The sequence below is a fragment of the Euprymna scolopes genome, chromosome 14 (assembly GCF_053919585.1).
Source record: "Euprymna scolopes isolate OS-2025 chromosome 14, ASM5391958v1, whole genome shotgun sequence".
NCBI lineage: Eukaryota > Metazoa > Mollusca > Cephalopoda > Sepiida > Sepiolidae > Euprymna > Euprymna scolopes.
This window is the reverse complement of record NC_136495.1, coordinates 91026189-91043978: the sequence shown is the minus strand read 5'-3', so window position 1 is coordinate 91043978 and position 17790 is coordinate 91026189. Positions and strand designations below refer to the sequence as shown.

Below are 17790 nucleotides of genomic sequence, written 5' to 3'. Positions count from 1 at the left end.
TGTATTATTACTATTTCATATCTGTTACAGGACTAACTTTCAAAATTTCTTTTACAGAATTTGTTTCTTATTTTATTTGTTGTATAGATGCACAGGTGTGTGATTATGTTTATTTTTTATATACACATGCTTGCATGTATATACGTATAAATGCATATGTATATACTCATTTAAGAGATACACCTCATAAAAACATTTACAAAAAGTTTTGTGTGGGGTATATGGTTAGAAAAAAAAAAAAAAAAAAAAAAACGTACCGGGCATATCTGCATCGCTCTTTGGGAAAGAAGGAAAGGATGGCTAGCTCATTTATATACACGAAGGGCATCTTGGGAAGGAAAGGCATGATGGGAGAAGCTATTTTCCCCCTCTATCCCTTCCTTTTTTTTTCTAGATAGAAGGATATAAAAGCTGGGAAAAATTCCCTGGAGGTTGCAAAAAGAAAAGAGTCGTGAACATCTCTTAAAAAGTATTTTTGCATTGCTGACGTTCAGATTGTACGGTGTGACATTGGTGGCGAGAAGCCAAGTGTAGTCGATTGGAAAAGAAGAGGGCAGAAACGTGCTGTTGTCGAGCGAGTGACTCACTCCTTCCCAAACCCCAGAACCAAATCCTAATTGTAACCCTAGAACTATTAAAACAAGTATACTTTTTGAAGATTGTTTTACCCATTAATTTAAACAAAATTATCTGTATCTTTGTACTACTGGCAATACTAACAGATGCACTTGTTTTCATTTCATAAATAAATAAAATAATTAGCAAATAATCTAAAAAATTCAACTCTAAGCAGCTCTTAAATTAAACAAGCTATTTTGTTAAATAAACGTTTTTAATAAATAGTTGTTACTTATTGTATAAATATATTTGTGTCTTATATACATAAAAAGAAGCAGAACTTATGAAATGATAATGTCATTTGAAAACTAAACAATTCAACAACAATACAACAAGAGATGGGAAAATTATTTGCTTTAAGCTAAAACAGAGTAAATGATTTGCCACTTTTATAAGTAATTATTGACACACTTTCTAAATGTGTATTGAAGAAAAGAAATTAACAGAAGGAACCAGATTGTCACAAAAATGAAATATATAAAATACATGACTTACAATTTCAATCAATATGTCTACACATGCATATTTTTAATAACTCATGAGACATTTTAGAAAACAAGTTTATATATCTCAAAATACGGAAGCTGTTAGACGATTTGACACATCATGAAATATATAACACCATGTTTAAAGGGGGGGAAAAAAAATTTTTTTTTTTATTTCAGCAATAGAAAACATGTCTAGAATGTTTTTCAACTTATTTTTGTGTACCAAAAAGGAAGATTAAAAAAATAAGTTAATGATAAACAAAAGTATGGTCAGCTGAAATGAAAGTACTTTAAGAAACATCTTAACATTGCCGTAAGCAGGTTTAAAATAAATAGGTTTAAAACATGACAGATTTTTTTAAGAAAAAAATCGCTTTATTCATTTTACTAATTGGGACAGTCTACTATATTTATTGTATAATATAGTGTTTTAAAAGCAACAAAATGGATTCTAATATATATACTTATATTCACTCAATGAAGATGAACTGGATAAAAATAAAACATACTTGCTACTCGACTTTAGAAATAGCAAATGCTTCTCAGCCCCCTTAAGAAAAATGTTACACTGAAAGAATGTAGTAAACTACAACACTGGCCAAGTATTGTGTTGAACGTCTGTGAAAAATAGTGGAGGTTTGAGATTCTTGTACCAATTATTTGAACATAATGGAATGCAATTTAAAATGAATTTAGACATAATTTTTCTAAACAATAATAAAAGCAATGAATTGCATAGAGATTTTGGGAATTTATTATTACCTATTCCAATAAAAAAATAGTCATTAAATGTTTATATAATATTTTTGTTAAATCTTTCTTTAATAGTTTAAATGTTGATAAAATTTAATTTTTATTAAAATCTTAATCTGTTTCCTGGTCTATTTGTTAATAATACACATGTTTTTGGTGTGATTTCCAGTATACAAGTCAATATAGAAAACCAGTTTTTTGGTACAACCATTCATTTCTAAGTTATTAGATGTGGTTATAATCATTGAATTTTTTTTAGTGCAAATTTTAAATTAAAAAAAAATGAGCTGTCAGTAATTGAGAGAAAATAACATTGAACTAATTTCAGACAACTCGATTGTTTAATTTTGCCCCCTCCTCTCCATGACAACATGTTAGATGCTACATTCTTTATTTTTCTAAGATTAATTCTTTTTTAAGTAAAAAAACGAAACAAATCGATATTTAAAAAAGATCCAACTGATGAGAAGAAATTAATGTTAATGTCATAATTCTTATTTTGGATAACCTTCGAATGTTATAATGTTAATAATAAGGATAAGACATTCAATTTTTTTAAATAATGTTATACACTTTAAATATGCTTATAATAGAAAAGACAACTGGAAAGAAAACAATAAAATTGTTAAAAAATGAAGTTTTTCAATAATTATATTTTCATGTCCAAGTCAATTTTGACTTAAACATATTTTGCTCTGATAAACACAATTTTCAGAACAGAAAGGAATATTTTGAAATAAGAAATTGTAGAAAAATGTTGAATAAAGTGACTTAAAAATGTAAAATCAGTTGCTCTTTTGTAATTAAGCACTTAAAAAATTAATACAAACTTGTTTGCGTGCAGTCTGTAGAGTTCCATATGAACAAAAAGAATGAAGAAAAAAAACAAACAAAAAAATGGCTACATTTTCTCTTTATATGCTTGCGATATTGTCACCTAACATGCAAATAAGATACTTATGGTTGGATATAAAAGACCTGATTTTTCAGAGACTGGATGGATTTTGGATTTGGATGTCAGAGAAGCAAGTGTTAGCAGTGTGTTGTGTTCTACAGTTGAGTTTTGATAGCATAATATCGAGTTTTGGAGTTGGGTTTTTGATAGCATAACATCAAGTTTTGGAGTTGGGTTTTTGATAGCATACTATCGCGTTTTGGAGTTGGGTTTTTGATAGCATAATATCAAGTTTTGGAGTTGGGTTTTTGATAGCATAATATCAAGTTTTGGAGTTGGGTTTTTGATAGCATAATATCAAGTTTTGGAGTTGAGCTTTTGATAGTATAATATCAAGTTTTGGAGTTGAGCTTTTGATAGCATAATATCAAGTTTTGGAGTTGAGCTTTTGATAGCATAATATCAAGTTTTGGAGTTGGGTTTTTGATAGCATAATATCAAGTTTTGGAGTTGGGTTTTTGATAGCATAATATCAAGTTTTGGAGTTGAGCTTTTGATAGCATAATATCAAGTTTTGGAGTTGGGTTTTTGATAGCATAATATCAAGTTTTGGAGTTGGGTTTTTGATAGCATAATATCAAGTTTTGGAGTTGGGTTTTTGATAGTATAATATCAAGTTTTGGAGTTGGGTTTTTGATAGCATAATATCAAGTTTTGGAGTTGGGTTTTTGATAGCATAATATCAAGTTTTGGAGTTGAGCTTTTGATAGCATAATATCAAGTTTTGGAGTTGGGTTTTTGATAGCATAATATCAAGTTTTGGAGTTGGGTTTTTGATAGTATAATATCAAGTTTTGGAGTTGAGCTTTTGATAGCATAATATCAAGTTTTAGAGTTGAGCTTTTGATAGCATAATATCAAGTTTTGGAGTTGGGTTTTTGATAGTATAATATCAAGTTTTGGAGTTGAGCTTTTGATAGCAGATTATCAAGTTTTGGAGTTGGGTTTTTGATAGCATAATATCAAGTTTTGGAGGTGAGCTTTTGATAGTATAATATCAAGTTTTGGAGTTGAGCTTTTGATAGCATAATATCAAGTTTCGGAGTTGGGTTTTTGATAGCATAATATCAAGTTTTGGAGTTGGGTTTTTGATAGCATAATATCTAGTTTTGGAGTTGAGCTTTTGATAGCATAATATCAAGTTTTGGAGTTGAGCTTTTGATAGCATAATATCAAGTTTTGGAGTTGGGTTTTTGATAGCATAATATCAAGTTTTGGAGTTGGGTTTTTGATAGCATAATATCAAGTTTTGGAGTTGGGTTTTTGATAGCATAATATAAAGCTTTGGAGTTGAGCTTATGATAGCATAATATCAAGTTTTGGAGTTGAGCTTTTGATAGCATAATATCAAGTTTTGGAGTTGGGTTTTTGATAGTATAATATCAAGTTTTGGAGTTGGGTTTTTGATAGCATAATATCAAGTTTTGGAGTTGAGCTTTTGATAGCATAATATCAAGTTTTGGAGTTGAGCTTTTGATAGTATAATATCAAGTTTTGGAGTTGGGTTTTTGATAGCATAATATCAAGTTTTGGAGTTGGGTTTTTGATAGCATAATATCAAGTTTTGGAGTTGAGCTTTTGATAGCATAATATCAAGTTTTGGAGTTGAGTTTTTGATAGTATAATATCAAGTTTTGGAGTTGAGCTTTTGATAGCATAATATCAAGTTTTGGAGTTGGGTTTTTGATAGTATAATATCAAGTTTTGGAGTTGGGTTTTTGATAGTATAATATCAAGTTTTGGAGTTGAGCTTTTGATAGCATAATATCAAGTTTTGGAGTTGGGTTTTTGATAGCATAATATCAAGTTTTGGAGTTGAGCTTTTGATAGTATAATATCAAGTTTTGGAGTTGAGCTTTTGATAGCATAATATCAAGTTTTGGAGTTGGGTTTTTGATAGCATAATATCAAGTTTTGGAGTTGGGTTTTTGATAGCATAATATCAAGTTTTGGAGTTGGGTTTTTGATAGCATAATATCAAGTTTTGGAGTTGAGCTTTTGATAGCATAATATCAAGTTTTGGAGTTGAGCTTTTGATAGCATAATATCAAGTTTTGGAGTTTAGTTTTTGATAGCATAATATCAAGTTTTGGAGTTGGGTTTTTGATAGCATAATATCAAGTTTTGGAGTTGAGCTTTTGATAGCATAATATCAAGTTTTGGAGTTGAGTTTTTGATAGTATAATATCAAGTTTTGGAGTTGAGCTTTTGATAGCATAATATCAAGTTTTGGAGTTGGGTTTTTGATAGTATAATATCAAGTTTTGGAGTTGGGTTTTTGATAGTATAATATCAAGTTTTGGAGTTGAGCTTTTGATAGCATAATATCAAGTTTTGGAGTTGGGTTTTTGATAGCATAATATCAAGTTTTGGAGTTGAGCTTTTGATAGTGTAATATCAAGTTTTGGAGTTGAGCTTTTGATAGCATAATATCAAGTTTTGGAGTTGGGTTTTTGAGAGCATAATATCAAGTTTTGGAGTTGGGTTTTTGATAGCATAATATCAAGTTTTGGAGTTGGGTTTTTGATAGCATAATATCAAGTTTTGGAGTTGAGCTTTTGATAGCATAATATCAAGTTTTGGAGTTGAGCTTTTGATAGCATAATATCAAGTTTTGGAGTTGGGTTTTTGATAGCATAATATCAAGTTTTGGAGTTGGGTTTTTGATAGCATAATATCAAGTTTTGGAGTTGAGCTTTTGATAGCATAATATCAAGTTTTGGAGTTGAGCTTTTGATAGCATAATATCAAGTTTTGGAGTTGGGTTTTTGATAGTATAATATCAAGTTTTGGAGTTGGGTTTTTGATAGCATAATATCAAGTTTTGGAGTTGAGCTTTTGATAGCATAATATCAAGTTTTGGAGTTGAGCTTTTGATAGCATAATATCAAGTTTTGGAGTTGTGTTTTTGATAGTATAATATCAAGTTTTGGAGTTGGGTTTTTGATAGCATAATATCAAGTTTTGGAGTTGAGCTTTTGATAGCATAATATCAAGTTTTGGAGTTGAGCTTTTGATAGCATAATATCAAGTTTTGGAGTTGGGTTTTTGATAGCATAATATCAAGTTTTGGAGTTGGGTTTTTGATAGCATAATATCAAGTTTTGGAGTTGAGTTTTTGATAGCATAATATCAAGTTTTGGAGTTGGGTTTTTGATAGCCTAATATCAAGTTTTGGAGTTGAGTTTTTGATAGCATAATATCAAGTTTTGGAGTTGAGTTTTTGATAGCATAATATCAAGTTTTGGAGTTGAGCTTTTGATAGCATAATATCAAGTTTTGGAGTTGGGTTTTTGATAGCATAATATCAAGTTTTGGAGTTGGGTTTTTGATAGCATAATATCAAGTTTTGGAGTTGGGTTTTTGATAGCATAATATCAAGTTTTGGAGTTGAGTTTTTGATAGCATAATATCAAGTTTTGGAGTTGAGTTTTTGATAGCATAATATCAAGTTTTGGAGTTGGGTTTTTGATAGCATAATATCAAGTTTTGGAGTTGAGCTTTTGATAGCATAATATTAAGTTTTGAAGTTGGGTTTTTGATAGCATAATATCAAGTTTTGGAGTTGGGTTTTTGATAGCATAATATCAAGTTTTGGAGTTGGGTTTTTGATAGCATAATATCAAGTTTTGGAGTTGAGTTTTTGATAGCATAATATCAAGTTTTGGAGTTGAGTTTTTGATAGCATAATATCAAGTTTTGGAGTTGGGTTTTTGATAGCATAATATCAAGTTTTGGAGTTGAGCTTTTGATAGCATAATATTAAGTTTTGAAGTTGGGTTTTTGATAGCATAATATCAAGTTTTGGAGTTGGGTTTTTGATAGCATAATATCAAGTTTTGGAGTTGAGTTTTTGATAGCATAATATCAAGTTTTGGAGTTGGGTTTTTGATAGCATAATATCGAGTTTTGTAGTTGAGTGTTTGATAGCATAATATCGAGTTTTGGAGTTGAGCTTTTGATAGCATAATATCAAGTTTTGGAGTTAGGTTTTTGATAGTATAATATCAAGTTTTGGAGTTGCATTTTTGATAGCATAATATCGAGTTTTGGAGTTGGGTTTTTGATAGTATAATATCGAGTTTTGGAGTTGAGTGTTTGATAGCATAATATCGCGTTTTGGAGTTGCGTTTTTGATAGCATAATATCAAGTTTTGGAGTTGGGTTTTTGATAGTATAATATCGAGTTTTGGAGTTGGGTTTTTGATAGTATAATATCAAGTTTTGGAGTTGAGCTTTTGATAGCATAATATCAAGTTTTGGAGTTGGGTTTTTGATAGCATAATATCAAGTTTTGGAGTTGGGTTTTTGATAGCATAATATCAAGTTTTGGAGTTGGGTTTTTGATAGCATAATATCGAGTTTTGGAGTTGGGTTTTTGATAGTATAATATCGCGTTTTGGAGTTGGGTTTTTGATAGTATTATATCAAGTTTTGGAGTTGGGTTTTTGATAGTATAATATCGAGTTTTGGAGTTGAGCTTTTGATAGCAAAGCGTCGAGATTTGGAGTTGGGTTTTTGATAGCATAATATCGCGTTTTGGAGTTGGGTTTTTGATAGCATAATATCAAGTTTTGGAGTTGGGTTTTTGATAGCATAATATCGCGTTTTGGAGTTGGGTTTTTGATAGTATAATATCAAGTTTTGGAGTTGAGTTTTTGATAGCATAATATCAAGTTTTGGAGTTGGGTTTTTGATAGCAAAGCGTCGAGATTTGGAGTAAGAAGTTTTTGGCAGAAGTGTGTCGAATTTAAAATTTGATTGTTTTAACAACAATCTATTTCAGTTGGAAGAGATCATGGAATCAGGACAACTGAGATTGGGAAAGGATGTGATACCACCTTTTAGTGGAGAAGGTGATGTGATCGCATGGATCAAAAAAGTACAATTAGTAACTGAGTTACAAAAAGTGCAATACCTTGTGAGTTTTATTCTCTTTTTCTATGGGGATGCGTTAGCTCTCTACTTTTAGATGAGCAAAGAAGAACAATTAGATACGAAACAGATAGAAAGGAGACTAGTCACGGCATTTACCGAAGGAAGTTTTAAAGCATATGAAAAGCTAAAGCGATTCAGAGTCAGTTGATGTTTATGCAGTCAAAAGATTAGCTGGACTAACAGGATGCCTAGGGATAGGGCTGGATCATACAGCCAAACTTGCTTTCATTATGGGATTTCCAGATAACTAGAGGGGGTACCCGGCGTTGCCCGTGTGTTTAGAGGTGTGTACGTTGGGGGAGGGTAAATCAAAACAAAAGAATAAGTGAAGTAATAACCCTGTTTAATTATTTTTAAAAAAAAATGTTAAAACTTAAAAAATCTGACCCCCCCCAAAAAAAACAGCGAACGTGAAAAATGGCATAAATAATCCTGTTTCGATATTAAAACTTTAAAAATTGAAAAAAAAAAAGAAAAAAAGGGGCATCGCACATCAAGATTTGAACTTATAACCTTTAGATAATGATGCCATGCTTTAATCAACTGAGCTAAGAGGACATTGACAAAATTGGGTCGTTTTTTTTAAATATTTAAACTAATTCAAGTTCCGACGTCATTTGCGCATGCACAGAAGCTATCTTGTCATGAAGATACGATTTTTTGTTACCCCCCTCCCTGTGCAAAAATGGCCAGTTTAGGGTGAAAGAATTAATGTTTTTGGCCAATTTTTCGATATTTGTCGTCCAAAATGTCGAGCTTCAAAATGATACCAATCTCGTGAAAATCCGTCGCCTCTGTCAAAAGTTTTTGCGAGACACACACACACACACACATTTTTGCTTTTATATATATAGACTAGCGGGGGGGGGTACCCGGCGTTGCCCGGGTGTTTGGAGGTGTGTGTGCTCGGGCGGGGTGTTAATCAAAACATAAGAATAAGCGAAGTAAATATTTTAAAACTTAAAAAAATAAAAAAAAACACAAAAGAAAACTAACGTAAGGCAAACGAACGATGTTAAATGTAAAAATCGGAAAAACAAAAAAAAAGAAAACAGAAAAACGAAGGTTAAAACTTCTTTAAAAAATCTGTCACTTTTTCAAATATTTAAAGTAAAGCAGGTTACGACGTCGTATGACGCATGCATAGAAGCGAATTCGTCAGGAGAGGAGGTTGTTTGCCGCCCGTGTAGAAAAGTGATGATTTCAGGGTGAAAAAATTAATGTTTTTGACCAATTTTTCGATATTTGTCGGGCGAAAGTTGGAAGTTTAAAATGATACTGATCTGGCGAAAATCCGTGACCCGTGTGGAAAGTTTTTGCGAGACATACAAACACACATACATACATACAAACACACATTTTCGCTTTTATATATATAGACTAGCGGGGGTACCCAGCGTTGCCCGGGTGTTTGGAGGTGTGTGTGTGTGTGTAAGGGGGGGGGGAGGTAAAGAATAAGCGAAGTAATAACCCTGTTTAAACTTCTTAAAAAATCGGAAAAACCAAAACCAAAAAAAAAAAAAAAAAAAAAAAAAAAAACAGCACATGAACGTAAAATTTAAAAAAAAAAAATTTGGAGGAAGAAATAAAAAAAAGATGCCGTTGCCCGGGTGTTTGGAGGTGTGTATGTAGAGGGGGGGGGTAAAGAATAAGCGAAGTAATAACCCTGTTTAAACTTTTTTTTTAAAAAATCGAAAAAAAACGAAACAAACAAAAACAGCGAACGGACGTAAAACTTCTTTAAAACAATCGGATAAACAAAATCCAAAAAAAGAAAAGAAACAAAAACAAAAAACAAACACAGTGAAAAGCGAAAAAAAAAAAAATGGTATAAATAACCTTGTTTCAATATTAAACATTTAAAATCGAGAAAAAAAATATATCTGATAACTGGGATTGAACCTGAAATCTTAAGATGACGACGCTGACTTCACCCATCATGCTATCGACGCATGGACGAAAGTAGGTTAGTTTTTATAGTATTTAAACGAATTCAAGTAAAATGTCTTTTGCGCATGTTGACGCATGTGTAGAAGACATCTTCAAGATACAATTTTTTTTCAACCCCTCCTGGTAAAAAACGGGTCGGGTTGAGGGTGAAGGAATGAATGTTTCGGGCCAATTTTTTCGATATTTGTCGGGCGAAGGTTATACCTATCTGGCGAAAATCCGTGGCCTGTATCAAAAGTTTTTGGTGGACATACAAACACACACACACACACACACTCACATTTTGCCTTTTATATATATAGATGTATCTATAGCACTACAACAATTACCTCATGTAGTTGACATTAGCAAATTAATATCAACTGCATGGCTTTTAGCAAAAGAATTTGAGAGACTGAAACTATAGCAGCAAGTGCACAAAGCAATTCACAGAGAAATAAAAAATCAACAAGCATTCAGGGTTTCAAATGTGAAGGATCTCACTTTATAAAAGATTGTAAGGAGATACCTAGAGTAAGGTGCTACAACTGTAGAAAGTTTGATCACATTACAAGATATTGTCATCAGAGTCAGGGAAATGGGCAAGACAGAGCCTCTGTACCAGTAGCTATCTCAGCAACAGAACAAAGGTGCAGTACTGGCCTCTTCCGATAATAGATGTGGTGGTGAATCGTATGGTAATGACTGCACTTGTCGATACTGGGTGCACTACTACTTTAATCAATTCTAGAGTTGTGAGTGGATGCAGTAGGAGTGGCATCGTGAAAGCAGTTGATGGGAGAGACATGAAATGTAAAGGAGCCCGGAGAGTAGAAATCCAAGTACACAGAGTATGAGTAAAAGTGCAGGCGATATTAATGAGTCATTGATGGGATTTACATCATAATTGGAACATCAATGAGGTGTAACTATAAAGAAAGATAAAGTTTGGAGATGTACATTGTGCTATAGCTGCCTATCAGCCAGTTGTTTGTAAAATTGAGGATGAAGATTTTGAGGCAAATTTTGATGGAGAGAAATGGATGGTAAAATGGAAATGGAAGGAAGAGCCTCTAGTGTTACAGAATAGAATGATAGAATTCACTGGAAAGTGAGAAAACCTTAGAGTTTGAGAAGGAGTTGGAAAGGTAGATAGCAGAAAATATTCTTTTACCATGGAAGGGAGCAGAAAAAGGTGTGTTATTATTGATGGCAGTTCCAGGCCACAAAAGGAAAAATCAGGCTAGCGTTAAACTTCCATGAATTGAACTGTTTTGTGATGTGTCATACAGGGAGCAATATAATAGATGTGTACGTGATGAAAAGATGAGAAAGTGGAGACAGTTGGTTAGGGTTAGGAACTGTGATTGTGAACCTTAAGTCTGCCTACTTGCAGCTGCATGTGGCAAAGCAACTATGACAGTACTAACTGGTCTGCTATAAAGGAAAAACTTATTGCTTCTGTTTTAGAAGTGGTGTTGAAGAAAGAAAGCAAAATTAAAGAAACGACTGATTCGTACAGCGAAGATATAATGGAGGATGTTATAAAGATATAATGGAGGATGTTATAAAGATATAATGGAGGATGTTATAAAGATATAATGGAGGATGTTATAAAGATATAATGGAGGATGTTATAAAGATATAATGGAGGATGTTATAAAGATATAATGAAGGATGTTATAAAGATATAATGAAGGATGTTATAAAGATATAATGGAGGATGTTATAAAGATATAATGAAGGATGTTATAAAGATATAATGAAGGATGTTATAAGATATAATGGAGGATGTTATAAAGATATAATGGAGGATGTTATAAAGATATAATGAAGGATGTTATAAAGATATAATGAAGGATGTTATAAAGATACAATGGAGGATGTTATAAAGATATAATGGAGGATGTTATAAAGATATAATGGAGGATGTTATAAAGATATAATGAAGGATGTTATAAAGATATAATGAAGGATGTTATAAAGATATAATGAAGGATGTTATAAAGATATAATGAAGGATGTTATAAAGATATAATGAAGGATGTTATAAAGATATAATGAAGGATGTTATAAAGATATAATGAAGGATGTTATAAAGATATAATGAAGGATGTTATAAAGATATAATGAAGGATGTTATAAAGATATAATGGAGGATGTTATAAAGATATAATGAAGGATGTTATAAAGATATAATGGAGGATGTTATAAAGATATAATGGAGGATGTTATAAAGATATAATGGAGGATGTTATAAAGATATAATGGAGGATGTTATAAAGATATAATGAAGGATGTTATAAAGATATAATGGAGGATGTTATAAAGATATAATGAAGGATGTTATAAAGATATAATGAAGGATGTTATAAAGATATAATGGAGGATGTTATAAAGATATAATGAAGGATGTTATAAAGATATAATGGAGGATGTTATAAAGATATAATGGAGGATGTTATAAAGATATAATGGAGGATGTTATAAAGATATAATGAAGGATGTTATAAAGATATAATGGAGGATGTTATAAAGATATAATGGAGGATGTTATAAAGATATAATGGAGGATGTTATAAAGATATAATGGAGGATGTTATAAAGATATAATGAAGGATGTTATAAAGATATAATGGAGGATGTTATAAAGATATAATGGAGGATGTTATAAAGATATAATGAAGGATGTTATAAAGATATAATGGAGGATGTTATAAAGATATAATGGAGGATGTTATAAAGATATAATGAAGGATGTTATAAAGATATAATGAAGGATGTTATAAAGATATAATGGAGGATGTTATAAAGATATAATGGAGGATGTTATAAAGATATAATGAAGGATGTTATAAAGATATAATGAAGGATGTTATAAAGATATAATGGAGGATGTTATAAAGATATAATGGAGGATGTTATAAAGATATAATGGAGGATGTTATAAAGATATAATGGAGGATGTTATAAAGATATAATGAAGGATGTTATAAAGATATAATGAAGGATGTTATAAAGATATAATGGAGGATGTTATAAAGATATAATGGAGGATGTTATAAAGATATAATGAAGGATGTTATAAAGATATAATGAAGGATGTTATAAAGATATAATGGAGGATGTTATAAAGATATAATGAAGGATGTTATAAAGATATAATGAAGGATGTTATAAAGATATAATGGAGGATGTTATAAAGATATAATGGAGGATGTTATAAAGATATAATGGAGGATGTTATAAAGATATAATGGAGGATGTTATAAAGATATAATGAAGGATGTTATAAAGATATAATGAAGGATGTTATAAAGATATAATGAAGGATGTTATAAAGATATAATGGAGGATGTTATAAAGATATAATGGAGGATGTTATAAAGATATAATGAAGGATGTTATAAAGATATAATGAAGGATGTTATAAAGATATAATGGAGGATGTTATAAAGATATAATGAAGGATGTTATAAAGATATAATGAAGGATGTTATAAAGATATAATGGAGGATGTTATAAAGATATAATGGAGGATGTTATAAAGATATAATGGAGGATGTTATAAAGATATAATGAAGGATGTTATAAAGATATAATGGAGGATGTTATAAAGATATAATGAAGGATGTTATAAAGATATAATGGAGGATGTTATAAAGATATAATGAAGGATGTTATAAAGATATAATGGAGGATGTTATAAAGATATAATGGAGGATGTTATAAAGATATAATGGAGGATGTTATAAAGATATAATGGAGGATGTTATAAAGATATAATGAAGGATGTTATAAAGATATAATGAAGGATGTTATAAAGATATAATGGAGGATGTTATAAAGATATAATGAAGGATGTTATAAAGATATAATGGAGGATGTTATAAAGATATAATGAAGGATGTTATAAAGATATAATGGAGGATGTTATAAAGATATAATGAAGGATGTTATAAAGATATAATGGAGGATGTTATAAAGATATAATGGAGGATGTTATAAAGATATAATGGAGGATGTTATAAAGATATAATGAAGGATATTATAAAGATATAATGAAGGATGTTATAAAGATATAATGGAGGATGTTATAAAGATATAATGGAGGATGTTATAAAGATATAATAGAGGATGTTATAAAGATATAATGAAGGATGTTATAAAGATATAATGGAGGATGTTATAAAGATATAATGAAGGATGTTATAAAGATATAATGAAGGATGTTATAAAGATATAATGAAGGATGTTATAAAGATATAATGAAGGATGTTATAAAGATATAATGGAGGATGTTATAAAGATATAATGGAGGATGTTATAAAGATATAATGGAGGATGTTATAAAGATATAATGAAGGATGTTATAAAGATATAATGAAGGATGTTATAAAGATATAATGAAGGATGTTATAAAGATATAATGAAGGATGTTATAAAGATATAATGGAGGATGTTATAAAGATATAATGGAGGATGTTATAAAGATATAATGGAGGATGTTATAAAGATATAATGGAGGATGTTATAAAGATATAATGAAGGATGTTATAAAGATATAATGAAGGATGTTATAAAGATATAATGAAGGATGTTATAAAGATATAATGAAGGATGTTATAAAGATATAATGGAGGATGTTATAAAGATATAATGGAGGATGTTATAAAGATATAATGAAGGATGTTATAAAGATATAATGGAGGATGTTATAAAGATATAATGAAGGATGTTATAAAGATATAATGGAGGATGTTATAAAGATATAATGAAGGATGTTATAAAGATATAATGGAGGATGTTATAAAGATATAATGAAGGATGTTATAAAGATATAATGAAGGATGTTATAAAGATATAATGGAGGATGTTATAAAGATATAATGGAGGATGTTATAAAGATATAATGAAGGATGTTATAAAGATATAATGGAGGATGTTATAAAGATATAATGAAGGATGTTATAAAGATATAATGGAGGATGTTATAAAGATATAATGAAGGATGTTATAAAGATATAATGGAGGATGTTATAAAGATATAATGGAGGATGTTATAAAGATATAATGAAGGATGTTATAAAGATATAATGGAGGATGTTATAAAGATATAATGGAGGATGTTATAAAGATATAATGAAGGATGTTATAAAGATATAATGGAGGATGTTATAAAGATATAATGAAGGATGTTATAAAGATATAATGGAGGATGTTATAAAGATATAATGGAGGATGTTATAAAGATATAATGAAGGATGTTATAAAGATATAATGGAGGATGTTATAAAGATATAATGGAGGATGTTATAAAGATATAATGAAGGATGTTATAAAGATATAATGGAGGATGTTATAAAGATATAATGGAGGATGTTATAAAGATATAATGGAGGATGTTATAAAGATATAATGAAGGATGTTATAAAGATATAATGGAGGATGTTATAAAGATATAATGGAGGATGTTATAAAGATATAATGAAGGATGTTATAAAGATATAATGAAGGATGTTATAAAGATATAATGGAGGATGTTATAAAGATATAATGAAGGATGTTATAAAGATATAATGGAGGATGTTATAAAGATATAATGGAGGATGTTATAAAGATATAATGAAGGATGTTATAAAGATATAATGGAGGATGTTATAAAGATATAATGAAGGATGTTATAAAGATATAATGGAGGATGTTATAAAGATATAATGGAGGATGTTATAAAGATATAATGAAGGATGTTATAAAGATATAATGGAGGATGTTATAAAGATATAATGAAGGATGTTATAAAGATATAATGGAGGATGTTATAAAGATATAATGGAGGATGTTATAAAGATATAATGAAGGATGTTATAAAGATATAATGAAGGATGTTATAAAGATATAATGAAGGATGTTATAAAGATATAATGAAGGATGTTATAAAGATATAATGGAGGATGTTATAAAGATATAATGGAGGATGTTATAAAGATATAATGGAGGATGTTATAAAGATATAATGAAGGATGTTATAAAGATATAATGAAGGATGTTATAAAGATATAATGAAGGATGTTATAAAGATATAATGGAGGATGTTATAAAGATATAATGGAGGATGTTATAAAGATATAATGGAGGATGTTATAAAGATATAATGAAGGATGTTATAAAGATATAATGAAGGATGTTATAAAGATATAATGGAGGATGTTATAAAGATATAATGAAGGATGTTATAAAGATATAATGGAGGATGTTATAAAGATATAATGGAGGATGTTATAAAGATATAATGGAGGATGTTATAAAGATATAATGGAGGATGTTATAAAGATATAATGAAGGATGTTATAAAGATATAATGAAGGATGTTATAAAGATATAATGGAGGATGTTATAAAGATATAATGAAGGATGTTATAAAGATATAATGGAGGATGTTATAAAGATATAATGGAGGATGTTATAAAGATATAATGAAGGATGTTATAAAGATATAATGAAGGATGTTATAAAGATATAATGAAGGATGTTATAAAGATATAATGGAGGATGTTATAAAGATATAATGGAGGATGTTATAAAGATATAATGAAGGATGTTATAAAGATATAATGGAGGATGTTATAAAGATATAATGGAGGATGTTATAAAGATATAATGAAGGATGTTATAAAGATATAATGAAGGATGTTATAAAGATATAATGGAGGATGTTATAAAGATATAATGGAGGATGTTATAAAGATATAATGAAGGATGTTATAAAGATATAATGGAGGATGTTATAAAGATATAATGAAGGATGTTATAAAGATATAATGGAGGATGTTATAAAGATATAATGAAGGATGTTATAAAGATATAATGAAGGATGTTATAAAGATATAATGGAGGATGTTATAAAGATATAATGAAGGATGTTATAAAGATATAATGGAGGATGTTATAAAGATATAATGGAGGATGTTATAAAGATATAATGAAGGATGTTATAAAGATATAATGGAGGATGTTATAAAGATATAATGGAGGATGTTATAAAGATATAATGAAGGATGTTATAAAGATATAATGAAGGATGTTATAAAGATATAATGAAGGATGTTATAAAGATATAATGGAGGATGTTATAAAGATATAATGAAGGATGTTATAAAGATATAATGAAGGATGTTATAAAGATATAATGAAGGATGTTATAAAGATATAATGAAGGATATTATAAAGATATAATGAAGGATGTTATAAAGATATAATGGAGGATGTTATAAAGATATAATGGAGGATGTTATAAAGATATAATGAAGGATGTTATAAAGATATAATGAAGGATGTTATAAAGATATAATGAAGGATGTTATAAAGATATAATGAAGGATGTTATAAAGATATAATGAAGGATGTTATAAAGATATAATGAAGGATGTTATAAAGATATAATGGAGGATGTTATAAAGATATCAACAAAAGAATTGTAGAATATTTAAAAGGATTTGAACTGATAAAAAAATCACCAGATGAAGGAGCAGCACTGGACCTTAAGTTAATGGAAAGAAAAGAAGGATGGGAAAGCTAATATTCAGACGATGCAACAATATCTCAAAGATAGGGGAAATTAGTAGATAGGAGTTATTTTCTATTTGTGGCAAATTGGTGGTACACTATCCAGTTGCTGGATGGCTGCGACTAGGATATAGTTATGTTAAAAGAACAAGTGAAGTAGATTGGGAGAGCAAAGTTGATGGCAAAACTGTCAAAATAATGCAGGAAATTCTAGCTGTTGTAGAAAAAAAATGATCCTTCTACTGGAACTTGGTACATAAACAAAACAAAAATAGAAGTCGTGTGGTGTGATGTAATATTGCAACTGGCATTGTCGTGGAAACTGGCGGTTCAGTGGCTGAAGATGCAGTATGGTTGAGAAAAAAAGGATGATTATAATCATATTAGCATAGCCAAATTAGATGCTGTTGTGAAAGGCATCGATTTAGCTATGAAATGGGGGGGGGGTTGAGAGAAATAGAAATAAAAACTGATTCAGCCACGGTACTAAATTGGGTAAACTCTACAGGGAATAATTACAGTCATTTCTCCAGCACCTTTTAA

The 17790-nt window shown here is 29.6% G+C and overlaps 1 protein-coding gene across 1 annotated transcript in view; it reads right to left on the bottom strand.

Annotated features, from left to right (window-relative positions):
- The window catches only part of LOC145293157 (uncharacterized), a 178064-nt gene that overhangs the window by 63175 nt on the left and 97099 nt on the right, over window positions 1-17790 (bottom strand). The gene's annotated exons all lie outside the window — the stretch shown is intronic.